Source organism: Pelodiscus sinensis, chromosome 12, assembly GCF_049634645.1.
Source record: "Pelodiscus sinensis isolate JC-2024 chromosome 12, ASM4963464v1, whole genome shotgun sequence".
Classification (NCBI taxonomy): Eukaryota; Metazoa; Chordata; order Testudines; family Trionychidae; genus Pelodiscus; species Pelodiscus sinensis.
Window position 1 is genome coordinate 9,663,753 of NC_134722.1, and position 22,487 is coordinate 9,686,239.

Consider the following 22,487-nt stretch of genomic DNA (forward strand, 5'->3'; position numbering starts at 1 on the left):
CCAATCAAGTACATTTGAATTGCAACTGCAAATATTAACTTATGGCTGTTATTAAACTCGGAGGTCTTACTCTATAGAGATGTTTAGTAAGAATTAATGAGTTCAGTCTTCTAGCATATTTTATATTTTTTTAGGGCAATTATTTCTAACCCTTGCTTTATGTTGTCTATTTACATGGCTGGCAAATGCAGGACAGTTACAAAATCAGAGTGTCTTGTCTCCGCAACACTAGTCATCACTTTGGATAGGACAACAAATCACAGGTCAGTCAAAATGACTAGATGGACTGGTGAAGTTTCATTGGTAGCCTATAAAATAACTGGTCTTGGACTCAGGCTACATCTAGACTGCAGGCTTCCTCAGGAAGAAGCTTTTCTGGAAGAGATCTTCCGGAAAAACTTCTGTCGAAAGAGAGCGTCTACACTGCAAAAGCACAACGAAAAAGGAATGTGTTTTTTCAAAAGATAGCATCCAATCAATGTGGACGCTATCTCTTATTTAAGTTGTGATTATTTTGGATGGAGTGGCCACCAAGGCACCTGTGATTTTTTCCTGGCAGCCTCTTTTTAAAAAAAATCCCTTTTCCACATCCACACACGCCTTTTTCCAAAAAAGCTTTTTCGGAAAAAGGCTTCTTCCTCATAGAATGAGGTTTACTGCCATTGGAAAAAAGTCCCCCATTCTTTCGACTTTCTGTTGTAAGAATGCAATAGAAGTGTGGATGTCAGTATTGTTTTTTTCCGGAAAAGCGGCCGTTTTTCAAGAAAAACTCTGCAGTGTAGACTCATCCTCAGAGAGGGTAGCCATGTTAGTCTGTAACTTGTATCATGAACTTTCAAGGGCAAAACTCTTTTCATCAGATTCATCAGGAGTAGGGCAAGAACTGATACTGGGAGGTCTTGAGAAATGTGTGCGGGAGTGATGGACCCTATCCTGCATGAAACTAGCGCACAATGCATCCAGCCAGCTGACGTGTTAGTGCAAAGGGTGGTTAGTGCAAAGGGTGATCCCTTCCCATGTCATGCAGCTGCATATGGCAGGACAGAATCTGGTCCATGCCTTGATAAAAATCTATCCCAGCTCTGCCTAGACTGAACAATGTCTTTCGAGCTGAACAATTTTACAGCCAATACATTCTATCACAGGTACTTCTACCTCATGGGATTTGCCATGTTGTTTGCTCAGTTCCTGTGGCAAACTAGAATTACCTGCAATAATTCAAAGTTGATGCCAGACATTTATAAGCAGTTTAAGTGCAGATGCAAACTTTATAGTCTAGAACTGCTAAACGCAGAGCTTGCTAAAAAAAACAAATGTGTTCTGCTAGGTTTTCACCTTGACACTGTTTAGCAAGCCAAATGTTTTCCCCAGCTCTTCTTGGACCTGTCTTTAATATTTTTCCCATTATTTTTCTCTTTGCCTATTCACCAGGCATCATAGTTCTCAACTACTCAATCCAAATTGCTAAGAGAAAGCAAATTTAAAACAGTGCCAATAAATAAGCCCTGCTGTAAGTTTTATATGCACAAATACCTGCAAGAAATTATCGTGTAAGTGAAGATTCTCCCAAGCTTCAATGTAGAAAATAAGTGTAATAAAATTAGAGTAATTAGTTAACTTACATTAAAAAAAAACCAACAACCCCAAACAGCAATATTCCTTAATTTTACCTCATGATAAAGCTGGAAGAAATCTTAAAGTACATGGAGAAAAAACAAATATTTTAAAGAATTTAGAGTTTACAAAACATGACAGCCAACTATTGTGTCTCATAAAATGTGAGCGCCAATAATTAGGGTTCACAAAATATAAAAGCCATTAATTCTGTTTGGGTTTTTTTAAAGATATTTGCCTCCCTCAATCAATTTTCATCTTCCTCTCACTCCAACTCTATCATGAATAGTTATCATTTTGCATATTTACTGGATTAACGATAGAAACAGTGATGGATTCTCCTTTTTTCCCCCTTAAGCAAGAAAATAGCCACCCATTTTCTCTGCACAGACACACCCAGATGAAGGAAGGCTGATAGTGGCTAGTGCACTCACTTTAAATGGAACGTAGGTCCAAGCCTTTGCTCTGAATTAACCAAAGCAGGGACATGAACTTGGATGTTCTCTTGCTCAGTAGACATTGGTGGCTTTTTTTCCTAAGGCCTAGACCTTAGAAGTATTTAGACACGTAACTCCCTCCGGGTATGTCTACACTACCCTCCTAATTCGAACTAGGAGGGTAATGTAGGCATACCGCACTTGCAAATGAAGCCCGGGATTTGAATTTCCCGGGCTTCATTTGCATGAAGCCGGCTGGCGCCATTTTTAAATGCCGGCAGTTCGAACCCCGTGCCGCGCGGCTACACGCGGCACGGAGTAGCTAGTTCGGATTAGGCTTCCTAATCCGAACTAGCTGTACTCCTCATTCCACGAGGAGTACAGCTAGTTCGGATTAGGAAGTCTAATCCGAACTAGCTACTCAGTGCCGCGTGTAGCCGCGCGGCACGGGGTTCGAACTGCCGGCATTTAAAAATGGCGCCGGCCGGCTTCATGCAAATGAAGCCCAGGAAATTCAAATCCCGGGCTTCATTTTCAAGTGCGGTATGCCTACATTACCCTCCTAGTTCGAATTAGGAGGGTAGTGTAGACATACCCTCTGATACTTCTGAGGATTTGTGCCTGAGATTCTCAGACTCTAACTCTCTGGGCTCTTTTAAAGATATGACCCTAATTTTCAATATTATGCAGTACAAAACTGGCCCGACACCTAGCTGCCAATGGCCCCTTGAAGCCATTAAGACAGCCTGGGATCACAACAGTGCTCCGGACACACACTTTTACAGAGCCACAACCCACAGGCTAGGGACTGGGAGAGGTTTGGCATACAGGTGTTTTGCTAGGCCGTTGTCAGTCAGGTTGTGTCCTTACATGAAAGGAATCCCTAAGCGAGCTAACAAACCATCTTTATGGCTGCATTTCAAGAAGAAAACATACTATAACTGAAGGTTGGGTCTAATGAGATGAAACTGATTATAATAAGAGTTAAAAGAGGGGAATGTCAAATGTGCTTTCATTTTTTTAAATTCTTTTGTTTTCTTCAAAGTAGTTGAAAAGAAAAGAACAGCAACAAGAGCAGCTTCTTTGATCCCAACAACACCTTGCTTGTTGAAAAAAATCAAAATCAAAATCTAGAGATGGAATCGGGAGACCCAAACACTCAGACCATGTTACAAAACACGGTAAAATCCAATTTTTTGACATTTGCAATGTTGTGGTAGCTGTGTTGGTCTAATGGTCTATGTAGGCCCCTGAGCAAAGTGTGTGGGGGGTCCAGCTCCATGATCCTGGAATGGATGGGCCTTGGGCAGAAGGGGTGGGAGCAGCACACCTGGAGTGCAGCATGTCCCCCCTCCCCCAGCCCTCAGAGCTGCACAGGGTGCATAGCACTCCAGCAGCAATTTAAAGGGCCCAGGGCTCTGGCTGCCCTTGAATTGCTGGGCCCCAGGGAAACTGAGCCCTCTATCTCCTCCATCTGAGGGCCTGGATACGAGAGAGACAAGGTGGACGAGACAGTATCATTATAGGACAACTTCTTTGTTGTCTCGGCTTTTTCAGTTTCATGGCGGTCTATTTTACTAACAATCCCAACTACACTATCCTGCATGTGTATACTCTGTTTTAGAGCTAGCCATTTTTCCAAGCACCAAAACCACTTGTGAATTCAGCAAATAGTTTTAGCCAACCCTCCACTCCCAAAACATGCATAGCAAATTTCAAAAATGACAAAACGATACAACATTTTTTTTTTTTTAATTGGTGAGGGGAAAAAAGAAAAAAATCAGGTTTGAATCAACTCTTTTTTTTTAATTTTCCATTTCAGTCACTGAACTGTTATTTATTCTGTTCTACTCAGCACAGCTACGTCTAGACTGACGTGATTTTCCGGAAATGCTTTTAACGGAAAAGTTTTCTGTTAAAAGCATTTTCGGAACAGAGCATCTAGATTGGCACGGACGCTTTTCCGCAAAAGCACTTTTTGTAGAAAAGCGTCCGTGCCAATCTAGACGCACTTTTGCACAAAAAAAGCCCCGATCGCCATTTTCGCGATCGGGGCATTTTTGCGGAAAACAAATCTCAGCTGTCTACACTGGCCCTTTTGCGTAAAAGTTTTGCACAAAAGGAACTTTTGCCCGAATGGGAGCAGCATAGTATTTCCGCAAAAAGCACTGATTTCTTACAGTAGGAAGTCAGTGCTTTTGCGGAAATTCAAGCAGCCAGTGTAGACAGCTGGCAAGTTTTTCCGGAAAAGCGGCTGATTTTCCGGAAAAACTGGCCAGTCTAGACACAGCCCACTTGTATCAGTATTTCTTCCAGTGTTAAGAACTAAACTTTGACATTTCCTCTCCCCATCCATTCACAATGCTTCATTTTGGTGACAAAATGCAGATTTCAAAATAGCGTATTGTGTTTTGATAGTTTGCACCAGCTAAGAATCTGGCTGACTGGAGTGTAGTATGCAATTTTAATTATTGTCAACTTTTAGGAGATATCTTACATTCCAGACCATTTGTTTGACCTGTGAATGGCCATCAAAGCTTTCTTGCACAAGAGCGTCCATGGCAGTGTGGACACTCTATTGTGCAAAAGCACATCTCTTGTGCAAAAGCATACGGCAATGTGGACACGCTCTTGTGCAAGAATTTTTTGTGGAAGATCTCTTCTGCAAAAAGTTCTTGCACAAAAAGCCTGCAGTGTAGACGTAGCCACCGAGATGAAATGTAAAAAAATCTACAGAAGTTAATGGTTTTACACCTGTTTAAAATTAGTGTACTTCCAAGAGTGATCTGACCTGATCATTTAGAAATAAATCATCTTCTCGTATCATCAGGCCCCGTTTTCTGGAATCTCGACACACTATTTTACTCTAAACTACCATTTCATAGTCAAATCCTATTAATCTGATCTGCAAACAAACATCTAAAGCCCATGTGCTGATAAGTAACAGCCACAATCCAGGTGGACGTCCTGCCTCTGTTCTAGTTAAACTGTTTATCTGTGACCAATGGGAATTGTAGGGCAGGCATCAGGTCAATGTGATGACAAAGATTCCCTATGTCTAGGGGCCAAAGGAACCTAGTGGCCACTTCTGAGGGCCTCATGACACCAAGGCTGGTAGAGAAACTGTCTTAGCCCTGGACCCACCACTAAATTTCCGAGTTTTTAATGACCCACTTGACAGTGTCAACTGTAGCCACCATGGTCTCTCTTTGACCGGGTGTTCCAGTAAAAAACCAGACACATTGCAGTGGCAACCGTAACAATAACTTGTAATAACAAATGGTGACAGAAAACAGGTCAAGTTGTTTTCAGTAATAAATGTTATGAAAGGGTGCAAAAGAACCAGACAGATTGTAGTAGTTCCAAAATAAATAAAAATAAAGGCCACACTGATATCATTAAAATACTATGTGAAATCATGCTTCTTTTCTTTTATCTTTTTTAATAGGTTCAAATGACTTTTAATCTTGTGTTTTCCCTGGTACTGAGTGGCTGAGATCTATATAGCACACCCTGAATCGTGTTAACAGGGTTTCATATTGAACTGTTAACACCATTCGTTCCATCTAAATTAATACAACAGCTCTTTTACCAAGGCGTTTGCCATTTTATCTGAGGAACGTGGTGCTTAGGATGGTTACAATAAACTAAACCAATGGCTGGGCCAGAACTAGTAATGCCTTTGTAATTTCCATGGGGCAGATGGCTAAATCAGTTCAATTTACAAAGAGTGAAACTGAATGTACATTATATTTGAAAAAGTGGAACTTTATTGGAGCCTATACATTCCTCTGTGCCTGTGGCTTATTTGCCTTCAACCTAACAGCCTCCATTTCCTCTTTTTCCTGGTGTTTCATCAATAACACTCCCTCCATAGAACGGGGACCCCCTGAGTCCAGTTCCATTGATCACATATAGCATCTAGACACAAACTAGCAGCAGGAAGGAGCAGATTGTGTTGCCTGTTCCCTGCACTGTGTTCAGAAAGCTTCACAGGCGGGGGGAAGAGACGGGCATGAATTAGCATGTCCACTTGCAATTTCAAAGGTAAAACTGTCCAATGTAAATGCCTGTTAAACCCACACACCTGCTGGATGTGGTTCACTGTTCCAAGTAGTGGCAATTAGGTCACTTATAGAGAGAAAGAATGAGTTTGCTCTTCTGCCTTACCTGAGAGCCAGTTGGCTGTATAGCTCATCCTGTAGAAAAGCAGTGGGCAATAATTTTTGCCCTGGGGCTACTTCAAAAATGTTCCCACTAGGCACCCATGCCCTGGAAGATGCTTGGCACATTCCCCCACCCTCAGACCAATCAGAGCCTGGGGGCGAGGGAGCACATGAAGCCTCCTCCGCTCTCCCCACCACACCCTGCAAGCAGCATGCTGCACTTCCAAGCACCACGTGCTGCTCACAGGGTGGAAGGAGGCTTTAGGAGCTCCCCTGCCCTCAGGCCCTACTTGGCTTGGGGGCGGGGGAACAGCAGGCCCTCCGTGGGCCAGATCCATCTGCTTGGCAGGCTGCATCCAGTCCACGGAGGTCCTTTTGCCCACCCCTGCTGTAGAGGCTCATGCACTAAGCTCCAGAGTGCCCTGGTTAGGTTCCATCTGTTTACATCAAAATCACAGCCCCAACTCAATCCCTTACATTTTGGAGCGTTTTGGAGCAGCAGAAGATGAAGAGCGTTCCAAGCTATTTCTCAGTAGCAGAACTGAGGTTTATTTGGAGGAAATCAGCATGCTGAAGTCTTAGTATCCATGCCTGAGCTCCCTGGGCAAGTCAGCAGATTTTTATTTCAAAGCTATTAACAGTAAAATCTCACTAAATAAATTAGCTGCTTAAAGAACCTGCTGTCTGATTTTTAAAATAAGTCTTTTAAGCTACTGGTTGGAATGCAAAGTTCAAATACACCTCTATATATACAAAATGAATAAAGCCTGGTCAGTTATATGAACTTCCATGAGAAGAGAGTCATTGTTCTATCTTGTATGTAGTCAACCTCTCAACCCAAAGTCTGGAGTCGATAGGTGACCATTCTCTGAAGAGATGCGCAACACCAATATATAGTGCTTCACTTGGTTCCTTTCCCATGACTTGATGAGAAGGTCTTTCTTATGCTCAGAGGATGACAAGAATTGCATAAAGTTAATGCAAGTGCTCTCCACCTTAAAGGAGAGGAGAGGCAGAAGGTCCATGACCCACCCAACTCTTCACACATGTCATACAGCAGAGAGGAGCATACTGCTCCAGAGGCCACATCCCCAGCTTTGCTCCAAGAACCACCATGCTCAACACTGATACTGGTCCCTATAGAGACGCATTATGGCCCGTATGTGGCACTGACAAATGGCAGAACACAGCTGTGGCATTCTAACTTCCTTGGGAGTGATGCATCTTATGAGCTAGGAACCTTAAATAACAAACCAAGGTCCTTTAATTTACCTTGGAATTGATTTACTCCTTATGCCCAAGCAGAGAAAATATAGGTACTGCAAAGACCCTGCATATCATAAAATATCTATGCTATTGATTGTGCAACTCCTTAAAATAAAATTAATAATTAAACACTGAACTGCACTATTGATATATCATTGAATGTTGAAAGGCAGTAAGAGATCAAAGAGTTGTGTACAATTAGCAATCATTAAAACATTGTCTGGTTTAAATAAATACACACATCTTCTGTGCTCGGGCCCACAAAAATAAGTATAGTTAAATGCTTTAAACTAGCAATGACAACAAATGGTAGTAAACAGATACAATTCCAAATATTCAACTTTTCATTAATTTTAGCTACCCAAGTCTCCACCTTGTCTACATTTAAGTCCAAATTAAAGACTCACTTCTTTGATGCCGTTGACAGTGAACTGAATTGTACTGTATATGAGAAATCCCTTGTTCTCCTTTTCTTAGCCTCTCTCCACCAGATAATCTGTCATTAAACTGTACATTCCTAATGGCAGGAATCATCTTTTCTTGAATCTCAAGCAAGCACCTAGCTTATCACAGGGAAAATTTTCAACCCATATCAACTGTTCTAGTTTCATTGACTGGGGTCCAGGAAGGACTGGACACGACTCAATATTAAAATCATGCCTTCAACAAATAAATGACTTCAATATATTTTACACTATCTGAGGATCCGTCCTGTGAGCACAAAATAAACAGTCCTTAATCCAGCTTCCAGTGAAGAAAATGGAGCAGATTTGGGTCTATACTGAATAATAAACATTTTCATTTTCTCTTTCTCTTTTCAGACTTAGGGCAATATATGAAGTTCTTAGTAATATTTGTAATAATTTTGAAGACAGCATCTCCATACAATTGATGGATTAAAATAGGGGTGGGGAACCTTTTTTGGGTTGGGGGCTGCTAACCTATAGAAAAATCAGTCGGGGACCACACACAAGTGAAAAGAAAAACAAACAACCCCTGTAGTGCCTGACTGAGGAAGAAGGCACTCCCCACATTCCGCTTGCAAACCAGAGCTGAGGCAGACTCAGGCTAGTAGATTTTGTGTGCTCCAGCCTCAGAGGGGTAGCGGTGTGACTGGAGCACCAGTGCAGGCTCCCCAATGCTGAGGGGAAGCTTCAAGCCTCAGGGGCCAGATCTAGGCAAGCCAAGGGACGTATCTGGCCCCTGGGCCTTAGTTTCCCCGCTCTTGGGATGTGTCTAAACTACATGGCTCCATTAATGGAGCCATGTAGATTAGGTAGGATGGCAAAGGGAAATGAAGTGGCGATTTAAATAATTGCCGCTTCACTTAAATAAAAATGGCTGCTGCGCTGTGCCGATTAGCTGGTTGTCGGCACAGCAAGGCAGTCTAGATGGGGATCTGCCAACCCCAGAACCCTTCGTCAGCAGATCCTTTATGCCTTGTGAAATAAGGCTTGCAGGATCTGCCAACGAAGGGTTCTGGGGTCGGCAGATCCCCGTCTAGACTGCCGTGCTGTACCGACAATCAGCTGATCAGCACAGCGCAGCAGCCATTTTTATTTAAATGAAGTGGCAGTTATTTAAATCGCTGCTTCATTTCCCTTTTTTGAGTAAACTCCATCGACGGAGCCATGTAGTTTAGATGCACCCTTGGATTAAAATGTGTGACAGCATACCCTTTCAGGCTATATTTGTTCTCAACTATAGATGTGAAAGTAGCCCTATGAAACACTATTCTAGTTTTAAACGGTATCAAATTGCAGTATCAAATCCATAACCGTTTGAAAAAGGATTTTTCTAGGCAAGACAGCCGATAGAAAAACCAAGGACGCTATATGGTCTTGTGATTTATCTGTTTCTTTCCCCACTGGTTTATTTGAAATCTTGAAGGCTGTGAATTTGAACTATAAGCCTTCAAACTAGTCATTCAAGTAACTCAAGGTCAATATTCAAGTATCTCGCTTAGCCTTTTAGATAGTTGCTGCTAGTATCTTTCCTTGACACTGCCATGCAATTAGATGAGATCGTTTTTATACATTCCGACATGAGATGTATATAATTCATGAGAACAGGAAAAGAAGGTTTCCATCAGAACAATCTCCTTATGGAGGATGACTTTTCTCACCATAAACTCCTTCAGAAAAATTGAACCTGATAATTGTTAGAAGTTATTGACTTTGATGGACTTTTAACTCACTTATTTTCTATCTGTTTATCCACAAAGAAGGACCATCCAGTGACTGTGATGATATAATAGTGTGCTACAATGATTTATATCTATGGATTAAATGTCACATTTGAAAAATAGTACATTAAATCATGTATTTATGTCACCCTTTGAAAACCAAACAGAAGATAGGCCAAACTGTATCAAAGTCAAATGAAGTTATAGATACATTTTGGTGATGTTACAAAAACAAAAACAAAACAAAACAAAAAAAACAAAACCACACACACACATTAAACTGCTGTGTTTAGAACCTTAGCAGAACTGAATGTTATAGTATTTTATTCTAATGTACTGCTTTAAATAAAAAGATTTAATAGGCCTGGTTCTGATGTCCTTTGCACTGTGTAGCTCCACTGCCTTAAGCTGAGTTACTTCTGTTTTTCAGCAGTATGAAATCACGGTTAAGTCACAGTTTAATTCGCATTAGTAAGTAGAAAGCAGTACATTTTTTAAAAGAATTTCTCAATAATTGTGAGCAAACTTTCCTGGCATAAAAGCTCCCCATTGAGATAAAGTAAAAGCAAATGAAGAAAAATAAACCCATGAAAGTGTCAGCAAAGCGTGTTTATTCATAGTAGGGAGAGCTTTTCTCAGTAGCCAATTGATGTTGAGGCGGTGAGATTGCCAAAAGGCAGAAAACTGCAGCTGTCAACAGTCCAGCATGGTGTGACATGTTACTATGTGGTATCATCACTTAAAATAAGCACGAAAGAAGATGCTGACCTCCTGGTTATTTTACTGAATGCGTGATGCTGAACAAACACAATCCTCAAGTCTACTTTTCTGGCACATCATTTTAGGTAATAAAGCTTCACACATAACTTCCCCTATAGTCCCACAAACCATATAGCTCTATGCTATGTTAAAGACAAGAAACAGCTTGATTCCTTGATAGGATTTTGTTTGAGAATGAGAAGTGTTAGCTTCCACTAGAAAGTTACAGATGCACTATAATTTTACTAAGAAATTTTTGTTGGGAAAAGCAGGTCTTGCATAATGCTGATAACTGGAATTGAACCTAGGCCTTCTGGAGCTTAGTGCATGAGCCTCTACTATTTGAGCTAAAAGCCAGCTGGTGCTCAGCTAGGGCTATCGAGCAAACTCATTTTCTCTTTCTGTAAGTGGCCTATGTGCCACTACACAGGAAACTATGCTACATTCAAACGGTGTGTGGGTCGCACTTGCATTTGCCTTAAACAGGGAAGGATCTTTTGCCAATAAGCCACTTTAGCTTTATGTTACTAATCTCCATAAAGCACTAAAGTTATTGACTCAGTTTCACATGCCATGGGATATCCTTGGCTACTGAAAAGTAATCCCTCCAGCTATGCTATTGAATCAAAGTCACTAACAGGAAATAAAATGATTTCTTACAAGTTCTTTTATCATAGAAATTGAGATTGTTCAGCACCAGTTTCAGGCCCCAAACAAATACACAAAATTAATTTTATCCCACTCACTTCTAAAGGTTTTACACTGTTTTAAAACATTAAGCATCCTTCGGACTTCAGATCACAGTGGAGTGTGCTAAGTAATGATTACAAAATTATTACTACTAGGAATGTGAACTATGATGCTAAAGCACTTATGTCTTTTGCATTGATCTTGTGCAGAGAAATAAAACATGACATGACAGTTGCTAGAATATGTAAGTTGCCTATGTCAGCCAGAGTGGAATACATGCATCATGGTGCCTGCAGTAATGTGTCTGCCAAAATTCTCTTTTTCCAATGCTTGGATAATGATTCTCCAGGTGGCACTGAAGCCTAAAACAATTTTTAATGCTGGAAGCAACATTCTCACCTAGCTGCTAAGCTAAATAAAATGAAAGTGCTGAAATTCTTCTCAGTCACAGTCTATAAACCTGGATTTTCTTTTGTAAAATTAGCAGACAGTGGATGATACACATAGTACCACTGGAGTTTCTAACTCAATTTACCCCTCCTAATGTCAGTTTGTAATATCACAGATTTTGTAGCCCACTTATTAAACGACTTTGCTATGCTAACTCCAACAGGGCACTTAAAAGAATCAGAGGAAGAAATTCACAAATGTCCGACCTGCATTTTACTTTACAGAATCTAGTGGATGAGTCTGCATATTGTGCCTTCTCTACATACAACCCCAGTTTTTTAGCATGAACAACAGTCCCCAAGAGAGCAGCAAAAAAGGTTGCTCCATGAATAATTCAAAAGGATCTGAGGTATTATTATAGCTTCTTTTGGAAATACCCTTTTAAAATAATTATTTGTTCTCTAATGTTCCTGGGCAAAACACAATTCAGCCCACTATTTTGTGTAGTAGGCATAACATGATGGTCCATTGTGACTTGATGGAACTCCAGTGAAATGGTATTGGTGCACAACATGCCAGAATTTCAGTGAAAAGAAAACATGGAAATAAATATGTTCACAATCTGAGCATATTTTATATGAAGTTTCCATGTATACATAGTTTATAATGGGCCAGTAAGTGATTAATGGAAGCTATAAACATGAGTAGCATGTATTACTGATGGCAATTAGCAAATCAGTTGAACATGATATATAATTATAATCTGGTGACCTCTTGGATTCTATAATAATAAGAATTTATTAACCATTTATTAACAACCATTACTCATTTATTAACCATTTATAAGCTGTTTGTGCATGCAATATACAGTAAAACTCCATTAGTCCGGCACCCAATACTCCAGAACTCCTGATGGTACCGGACCCGGAAGTGCTCGGGGCAGCCAGACAATTGGAGCTGCTCTGCGCCCGGCTTCCCCGATTCAGACGCTGCTAAAACTGACCAGCAGCTGAATTAGGGAAGCCGAGGGCAGAGCAGCTGGGGTGCTGCCAGGTCGGTCCCGTAGTGCTGCCCCTCGGGGCTGCAAGACCAACCCAGCAGTACCCCAGCTGCTCTTGGGGATGCCTGGAGCAGAGCAGCTGGAGTGCTGCTGGGTTGGTCCCGCAGCACTGAGGGGCAGCACTACAGGACCAACCCGGCAGCATCCCAGCTACTCTGCCCCAGGCGCCCCTATTCAGCCGCTGCTGAAGCTGACCAGTGGCTGATACCAGGAAGCTCAGGGCAGAGCAGCTCTGCCCCGGGCTTCCTGGAGTCAGCCACTGATCAGTTTCAGCAGCGGCTGACTCTGGGATGCCTGGGGCAGAGCAGCTGGGGTGCTGCCAGGTTGGTCCTGTAGCATCGCCCTTCAGCACTGCGGGACCAACCCAGCAGCACTCCGGCTGCTCTGTCCCAGGCGTCCTCAAGAGCAGCTGGGGTGCTGCCGGGTTGGTCTCGCAGCGCCAAGGGGTGGCACTACCGGACCAACCCGGCAGCACCCTAGATGCTCTGCCGCAAGCGTCCTCGATTCAGCCACTGCTGAAACTGCTGAAATGGATTATCAAATATGCCGGACTATCGGAAGGGGGGGCTACGAGCGGTCTCTTGTGGCATACCTCCCACCCCACCCCAGACCCATCATAGCCCCCCCTTCTGATAGTCCGGCATATTTGATAATCCGGCACCCCCTGGATCCTAAACGTGCTGGATTATCGGAAGTTTACTGTACATATAACCTTATTATAAAGTATGACACACAATTCTCTTCCTTACCCCAGTTATTCAGCTACTTCTACTAAGCTTATATACAGATAAAATAGAAATATAGAGTGCTCACATTAGGAAGCAAACATTTACTTGTCTTCTTTTTTTTAGTATGCCATAGAGAAATACCTACCAGTATGTGATATTATAAATGTTGGTTTACAACAGTGACCACTGTGCTGTGAATTGTGATGCAATCATATTAAGTAATCACATGACCTAGGCAACCTAATAATTTAAAGGTTAGCAATATATATGCAATTAAAACCAAGAATTACTTGAACATACTGTACTGAAGCAAAGATAAGCATGTTTGCATAAGCGCTTCATGTGTTATTCTGTGACATGATTGCACTCTGTGTAATGTCTAGCAAGATGCACTGTACAGGCAGTCCCCGGGTTACGTACAAGATAGGGACTGTAGGTTTGATCTTAAGTTGAATTTGTATGTAAGTCGGAACTGGTACATATTGTAGGGGAAACTCTAGCCAAACATTTTTTTTAGTTTTGGATAGCATAGGGAAAGGTTAACTCCCCTCTAATGTTTGTTTTGCTGTCTGTTCCCCCTGTTCAGAAGATTTCACATCTATTTCTGTCCCTGTGACAAACTCAGGACTAAAGGAGTAACTCATCAAATACCAAACAGCTCTGCACCATGCTTTGAGCTAATAGCTTTATTTCCACACACCACCCAGGGTTCTAGGAGGAGGGTCCTTTTTTTGCTAACACAATGAGGCCAGCACTTTGTTTGTTTTGGTGGAGTCTTTGTTTGCCCAGGGAGCCCAGCATGTATAGGGGGAGGAGGGGCGGAGAGGCTGCTTTTGTCTGCTGTTCGGCAGCCTGTTGCTCAGGGGAGGGGGCAGCCTGTTGCTGGCAGGGGGGGAGAGGGGAGGCGTGCAGGATGCGAGGCCGCGGGGGGGGGGGGGCAGCGGGCGTGGGGAGGCACTTTTCCTCTGCCCGGCAGCTCTGCGGGATCCCTGTCCCTGTGGCCAGCTGCTGCAGGCAGAGGCCAGTTGGAGCCGGCCGAAGAGGAGGAGGAGGAGGTGGATTCTAGGACCCAGGTGAGCGAGCCCCGGGGACGCTGCTGCGCTCAGGGAGCCTGGCATGTATAGAGGGGAGGAGGGGCAGAGACGCTGCTTTTCTCTGTTCGGCAGCCTGTTGCTCAGGGGAGGGGGCAGCCTGTTGCTGGCAGGGGGGTGGGGAGGGGCAGCGGGCATGGGGAGGCACTTTTCCTCTGCCTGGCAGCTCTGCGGGACCCCAGTCGGAGCCGGCCCGAGGAGGAGGAGGATCCTAGGACCCAGGTGAGCGAGCCCCGGGAATGCGGCTGCGCATGTGCGGGAGTTTCCTCACCCCGTTCGTATCTAGGGATCCGACGTAAGTCGGATCCACGTAAGTCGGGGACTGCCTGTAGTGAATTTCTAATTATAAAGTGTAAGGCAGAAATGCTGAATAGAGGAATGATCTGAGTAAATTTTAAGGCTTGCCACCTGTAATGGATATAAGTGATGTAATTTATCACTATGTACTCTTGTAAATGTTGTGTAGAATTGTAAATTGCAAGAAAAATGTTTGTAAGACCATTAATAAGGGAAAAGCTGTTTAAAATGTAGTTTTCCAAAATGGAGTCTAAAACTCCATTTTGTACTTGGAACTTTCCAGATTTGTCTTTTACAATTGGGTATGGCATAGAATGTGCAGGTAGAATATTTGAGTTCAAAACCTGAGCTACCTGTCAGTTAAATTTGCATAAACATGAATATGTATGAGCATTCCTATTAGCCAATCAATTCAAACCACGCTGGAAAAGCATCCTTGCCATGTCCAAATCAGTTTAAAACATCTAGATAATGAATATGCATGAAACCACCCTATATAAGTTTGGACCGAATGTCGGTTCGTGCTGGTTCCCAGACGTAGCTGGGGCCTGAAGCATCGTGGGTTTCGTCGGGTTAGTAGAGCATCCTAGCCTGGGCTCTTTTCAGAAAAATACCTGGATGGTATTTTTCATATATAGAAACTTTTGGTATCTTAATGGTACTAGGTATCCTTGTGGTATCGAACATCTTTATGGTGTTCTAACCTTCTTCCTTGGGTTACATGACGGAAGGTCATTCCCACTTTTAGTTTAGTGTAGTTTAGTTCTTAGAATAGGATAGATCTCCCATGTGTCAGCGACAGGTGCGTCGGTCAACGTAAGGTCGGCCGTCATCGTGTTTGTTCGACGGGCGCATCGGAGGAGTGTAGGATTTTATTTTAGGATTAGAATAAGTTAAGTACAGAGTCTATCATCGCCGGTTCGAGACGCTACCGAAGAGCGTGAAAAGGGCTGATGAGAAAATGATCCGTGGAAGACGAATCGCCGGTCGTCGTTCCCAATTCCTGTCTTCGTGGGACTATCCTGCCTCGAGTCGCCCGACGAGGGATCGCCTGGTTGTTCCTCGCCCGAGGCTCTAAAACAGCCAAAGGCTTGAGGTCACCAGCTTCTGCTCCACTATCGTCGAAGACTCTGGTAATATTCAAGGATTTGAGGGGACTTCCCCTTCTTATCCTTTAGGTTATTGTAGAATGGGGACTGCTCCCAGGTTAATGTTAAATCGAGATATTGTGTTTTGAAATTTTACTTTGTCAAACAATATAGTCCTGTTGTTATCAAATTTATACCTGGACTTATGTTTTTATTCATTGCGGCTTTGCACTTTAAAACGGTGAATAGATACGGATAGAGGTCCAACCTGTTTTATCATCCCTAGAGGATTGGGAAGTGCTGAGCACTTCTCTGAGGATTGCCCTCTTACACCTTTGGCATCCTTGATCTGTTGGTACTTATTAAAAGTATTCACGTAACAAAAGATATGAGTGATCATATCTGATATATATTTATCTTGGACCAGATTCTGATTTTACTTCCACACATTGGTTTCACACAGTTGTCAGTCTATACACCTCAGCAAAATTATTTCTGATTTACACCAATGTAAATGAGACTAACATTAGGGTTTTTGTTCAAACTGATATTTATACTAGCTGCCACTCCATGGTCACTGTGCTCCCTCCATTTGTAATATGCTAACTAAAAATGGAAATAAAAATGAGGTACAGGAAATACAAAGTACACCTCTGGCCCCTTCAGCCTCTGCATCCTTTATAAATCATTCAGGGATGTGGTTTTATCAATCCATCCTCTATAAAGTGTCCTATAAACCTGTAATTCTATATACATTTTTTAAAATCCCCAAGTGCTAGTATCTTTTGATAAATCCAGAGTTTTTTCTTCTTTTTTTCACTTTGAGTACTATGGAAATTCACTTTATTGTCAGTACTAAAAACTATAATGGTCTGGTGATGCAAAGAATCATTACAGAAATAGATAATCCCAATGTAAGTTTCCCCTTTTGCTCTGCACTGGATTGTTTAACAAATGATTCATTACCATGCCATATTTAACACCTGACTCTCTGACAAAGATGATAGTGTGGCTGTTGTGGGGTTCTTCCCCCCGCCTGGGATACTAGGAACTAATTTGAGACTACAAATTTCCTTCACACAGGCCACCAAGCAATGACTGAAATCTAACTGGTATTGGCATGAGGTGGATTTGAACCAGCAATCCCAGAGATAAAAGGCAACACAGGTAATTCTCTGTGCCATTCACTCCTCTACGGTTCTGCATCTAAAAAAAGCATACAACTTCCTCTTCACTTTCACCAGAGTTGAAACACCAAAAGATTTTTCAGGGATCCACAATACAGCGTAGTAAGCACCAAACATTCAAAGCAATATTAAATGCATATACAGCACTCATACTGTTCCTTTTAGGCTGCACTAAACTAAAAGCAATTAGAACAGCAACCAAAAATGGCTCAGCTGAATGATATACCATAATTATTATACAAAAAAGGAGCAAAACATCATTTTCTCTGCAATTCTGAAACTACATAACAATGCAGTTGTAAATACTGGAAGCTGATATGACATTGCGACATACAAACAAAACTGTTATGTTAAAATGGTGCAATTTCACAACTATATTGTCTAAAAGTGGCTGCATGATTTCTTCACACTGTTTATTGAACTGTGTGTGAGAGAGAGAGAAAGACCAACAGAACTGTAACAAAACCACAAAACATTACATATTGATAACCCCATTACTAAAGTCATTACAACAACTAGTGTAATTTAGAACTCCATTCTAAACCTTAACATGGAAATATTTACAGAAAATGAATAATTATCGCTAATCAAAAACAGTTAGTTAATATGATTTCACCAATGTACATGCAGAAGGGAAACAGACACACACACACACACACACAAGAATTACAGACCTCTTCCCCCATGGAAAACTACTTTGGTCTTTATTTGGCATAATCTTGGAGCATTCTAGCATAGCCTTATGTTATCCTGGAATGTTTTCCTGAGTGGTCAATTTCCTGTAGTTTCACAGAATGTTATTTCATTCTCAGTAATGAAACACTTTCACCAGCAAATGAGAACTTCTAGTGTAAGTATACCCGCCGCCCAGCAAAATATGTTTGCTTCGCTGTAAATGGTATCTGTGTCAAAAGTAATAAATTTATGCTTTTGTAACAGAACAAGTGAGACCTTTTAAAAAAGATGGAGATACTTATGCTTGTAACAAAGTTATCACCTTAAAATGCTCTTAGACTGTCTGGCTTGGAACTATAAATGGAACTTCTAAAGTATTCAGGCTCCTAACTTCTTCAGATTTCCATACCATTACACAACTGGGCCAACGGCATCAATGAAAGAAACACACTCCATCCAAAATGGGAGTTAATGTCTATTACACTTGTAAAGTGTGTTTTGCACCTTCCTATAGTGCCTGGTACACAGAGAAAATGACATCCCACTACTACCGTCAGCAAATGAAATGTTACCTTCAGTTAAAATGGGAGAGACCTGTGCTTTGGTGATGAATATACATCAGTCTAAACCTCCTGGTAAGTGTTACTAAACCTTTTGCTGGAAGCACATAGCTGTACACTTATATAAGACTTGATTCTGCTACCCTTACTCAGGCTCAGTGGACCATATTGCTTTGATATGAGTGGGGGGGCGTTCCTCTGAATAAGGGATACACCATGCGAGAAATTCTAGTTGCATTGAAGTCAATGGGAATGGACTTCCGTAGGACCAGGAGCTGATTTTACCCAATGGGAGTAAGGATTGTAGAACTATATCCACAAAAGCTGTTCAAGAATGTAGGAGTGCACTTGTTGGATGAGTGTGGGCTATGGTACTTCCCGCTCCCTGCACATTTTGTAGCAATGGAAAAAACATTGTGGCCCTGGGCATTGGATCATGTTCCATAACTCTGTGTGTGTCTTCGGTACATCTGAGAGACAGAGACCAAGATATTAATGCAAAGATGGTATTAATAAATCTTCTGCTGTGTTTTTGTTAGGTTACTGAAATCTAGTCTGAGTCTTTACTAAAAATTAAAATACAGTGTGTTGTAGCCAGGCTGCAAGATAATGTATTAATCTCTCTTAGGGTATGTCTACACTACCACCCTAGTTCGAACTAGGGTGGTTAATGTAGGCAACCGAAGTTGCAAATGAATCCCGGGATTTAAATATCCTGGGCTTCATTTGCATCTTGCCAGGCGCCGCCATTTTTAAAGCCCCGGTAGTTCGGACTCCGTGCCCGTGGCTACACACAGCACGGAGTAGGTAGTTCGGATTAGGCTCTCTAATCCAAACTACCATTACTCCTCGTGGAACGAGGTGTACCGGTAGTTCAGATTAGAGATCCTAGTTCGAACTAGGGTGGTAGTGTAGACATACCCTTGGCTAGTTACCTTACCAAAAAATAATAACCAAAGACATTGCAGGAGGTTTCTGTTCTGTCATCATGAACAAGCAAATATCAGGAATACAACTGTCTTTAGCAAAAAACCATGTTTATTATCCCCTAAGAGTGTTATACAAACTCAGAAAAACTTCACTTTTCTTTAGCATTTAAACTCTTTTCTTTTGTGCTATATTTAAAAAATATGGCGTTTATTGAAATTTGTGCATTGTAATATTTAATAGCAGTTGAATTTCTGTAACAAACTGATTATAGCTCTAAGGGCCTTGGGTCAGGAAAAAAACTCTTAAGAGTGTCTTCTCTAGCTCTGGACTTTTTCCTTTTTATTTGAGGCAAGTTAGATTCAATTGTAATCCTTATATCAAGGAATCAACTATGTACACAAATGTATTGGGAAGAGAGCTAATTATGAAAAGGATTGAAGGGTCAGTTATTAAAATGATAAAACTACACAAAGAATTCTAGAAATATTCTTGTTGACATAATACAATGAATCAGAACTTTGTTCAGAAAACCTTCTAGGAAACATGCATAGTTGGCAACGTGTAAACATTTTGTTTATTTCTTAAAATATGTGGTTCTCAAATTTTTTTGTTTTGGTGACCCCTTTCATACAGAAAACATCTGAATATGTGACTCCCCATTTATAAATGAAACACGAGAGGTTTTAATTTAATGGGTTTGGGGATTGGTAGTCCAATCTTGGGCTCTGTGTTGGGCTTCTAAGGTGAACGCACTAGTGCAACAAAATGAATTAATCAAACTAGAATGGTTAAGCAGTGGAACAAATTGTCTAGGGAGGTTATGGAATCTTCATCATTGGAGATTTTAAAGGACAGGTTATGCCAATGCCTGTTAGGGATGGGGTAGATCAGGGGTGGCCAATCCGCAGCTCGTGACCTGCATGCGGCTCTTCAAAGAAAAAATTGCAGCACCCACTCTCGCTCCAACACCCGCAGTGTGTTTCTGTCTGCACGGGATGCTGGTGTAGATTTCAAAATGGGCACCTTCAAAATGTCTGCCCTTAAAAGGGCAATGCCTGCTCGGTTGTTAAAAGGGCTGCGGCCAGACCTTTTTTTTTTCCTCAACAACTTTTTTCCCTCTGTTCTTTGTGCTGTGTCCACCAACAGTTTGGCTTTTCATCTGCAACAGGTTGACTACCCCTGGGCTAGTTGGTGCTTGATCCTGCCGTGAGGTTCCATTTGGTACTAGTATTCTCTGATTCTCTGATAGTGCATGTGCCCCAATGAAACTACCTCATGGCTGTAGCCCCACAGTTTGAGAAAAACCCTGCTTCAGATCTTAAAATGACAAATATCTTAGTGGAATGCATACTTGAAAATTTTAGAAAAACACAAACTTCCTAATAATATTGCTATATAAATAATAAGTACCAACATACAATCTAATAATCTTTCTTTATAAATTACTAACATAAGACATTTATGTACAGAGTATTTGTATGAATGGGGGAATAAATTAATGACTGGAAGTGCTCAAGCAACATGTCATCCACCTCTGGGAAACACATGAAATCATTTCTCCAAAAAGTTGAGAAGCTACAACTTCTTTACTGAGAAGTTATAACATAAAGAGGTTTTTAATAGTTATTTAATTTCAGGACACTGTCTTGAGAACTAAAACAATGTATGTAAAGAATACAAGTGTTTGAACTTTCTGAAAATAGAATTTCATTTCCTGTTGAACTCTAATCAAATTGAAGGAATACCTAAGAAAATGAACTGAATAAAAAAAGGAGTGAAAATGCAAAATTAAAAAGATTTTCTGAAAATCTCTGACTATAAAGACAAAGGAACAATAGCCATCAAGAAAGAATGACAACCCAAATATACATATGCACTAACTAATTACATATGCATAACATGGAGAGGATCCTGAGGACAACCCCAAAGTCTTGGAGACAATGAAAAAAAACAACAAACTTTGAACCTAAATAAGCTGAAGAGATGTTTTCTCATATAATTTTGTACAAATAGGAAGATGAAAACCAAACCTTCTAAAGTGAGCACCTCAACACACACATTACACATACACACACACTCACACACAGCTATCTTGCTTAAACCACAAGCACTCATCAGTATTTCCTGTCCACCTGTACAAGCAAACTGTCACAGCAACTAAGAAAACAGAGAAGCCTCAAGAAGAAATCAACCCAAGGAAATTTCCCCATGACTTCAACATGGATAGAGGAAAGAAAGTTAACTAGAACACTGCCAAGGGTTTAAGGTTAGAATTCCAGTCATGATTTTATTGGAAAATTGAAAATGCTTTTGTAAATTAGAATTCAAATAGCTTTTCTTGTTAATCATCAATTGGTTAAATTATGCATTCCTTGAGAAGAGGTGGAGCTAAACATTGGTAAACAAAGAAATAATGGTGTGTAGCTGGATTTCATATTCTTAGTATTCGTTAGCTGGTCTGTTTTAAGACTGAGGAAGTCATTTAAGAAGTTGGTAACTTATTTGAAATAGACAGATAGACAGACAGATAGATAGATATAAAATTATAGTATTTAGTTAAGATTGTTTATTTTTGCCCAGTTATAAACTGCATTGCTATTAATAATAATCAACAGGAATCACTCATCCTTAAAATTCTCTGGCCCATTTACAAACCTTCTTCATTAGCTAAAGATATACTGAGACTGACTTCATGATAGTTTGGGAAATGAGGCCTTGACTGCAATTTACCAGAAAAAGGTGTTCCACAAAGGTGGACCTACTCTCAAAAGTGTGATCTTTGCTAAAAGCTCACCGTTGAGAGAGATACAGAAGAAGATATAACAGAAATAATCAGTTTGTCATGTGTGTTCTGTCATGTATGCTTCTATTTCTAATGTTTTCTTTCCCTTCCTTTAATAATAAAGCAGCCATGTTTAATAATGCCTTCTAAGATAGTTAAAAGAATATCTAGGTCTAAAATAGACAGAGTCACATTCCTGCATTGATAATAAGAGAAACAATTATTAAGCAATGGCTTTCTATCTCTTGTTAATAGCTTTAATAATTTTTAAAATAAATTGCTTAGCATCTAACCATTTAAAATTACTTTCTTTCCACCTCACATAGCTCTCAATTTTTATATCTAAATTCCCCCATGTAACCTCCAAGAAAATTGAAAACGGGAATGATCTCACTGAGTTAGGGGAAAAGATGGGGTCTCCAAGTCAGGAGGGAATGTTTCTTTTCCTTAGCCCACAGAGAAAGTTGAGGAGGAAGGCTGGGGTGAAGGTGCATGCACAGATTGGAAGTGTACTTATACCAGAAAGAGCTGTGGAGAGCAGAAATGAGGGCCGAATTGTTAATAGAAAACCACAGAGCAGGC

At 41.1% G+C, this 22,487-nt stretch overlaps 1 protein-coding gene and 1 long non-coding RNA gene across 9 annotated transcripts in view; one reads left to right on the forward strand and one right to left on the reverse strand.

The window, feature by feature from the left end:
• CDH13 (cadherin 13) overlaps window positions 1-22,487 on the reverse strand; it is a 963,918-nt gene that overhangs the window by 298,976 nt on the left and 642,455 nt on the right. The window lies entirely within an intron of this gene.
• LOC112545711 (uncharacterized) overlaps window positions 1-22,487 on the forward strand; it is a 44,969-nt gene that overhangs the window by 20,699 nt on the left and 1,783 nt on the right. For 4 of the 8 annotated variants that reach the window (XR_012906652.1, XR_012906655.1, XR_012906651.1 and 1 more), the window contains 5 exons: window positions 192-263; window positions 3,100-3,232; window positions 11,731-11,916; window positions 16,855-16,938; window positions 18,148-18,268. This is a non-coding gene — a long non-coding RNA (uncharacterized LOC112545711). Of the gene's footprint in view, window positions 1-191; window positions 264-3,096; window positions 3,233-11,730; window positions 11,917-16,854; window positions 16,939-18,147; window positions 18,269-22,487 lie in introns of all 8 variants that reach the window. The other 4 variants (XR_012906648.1, XR_012906653.1, XR_012906649.1 and 1 more) reach the window with 2 other exon arrangements.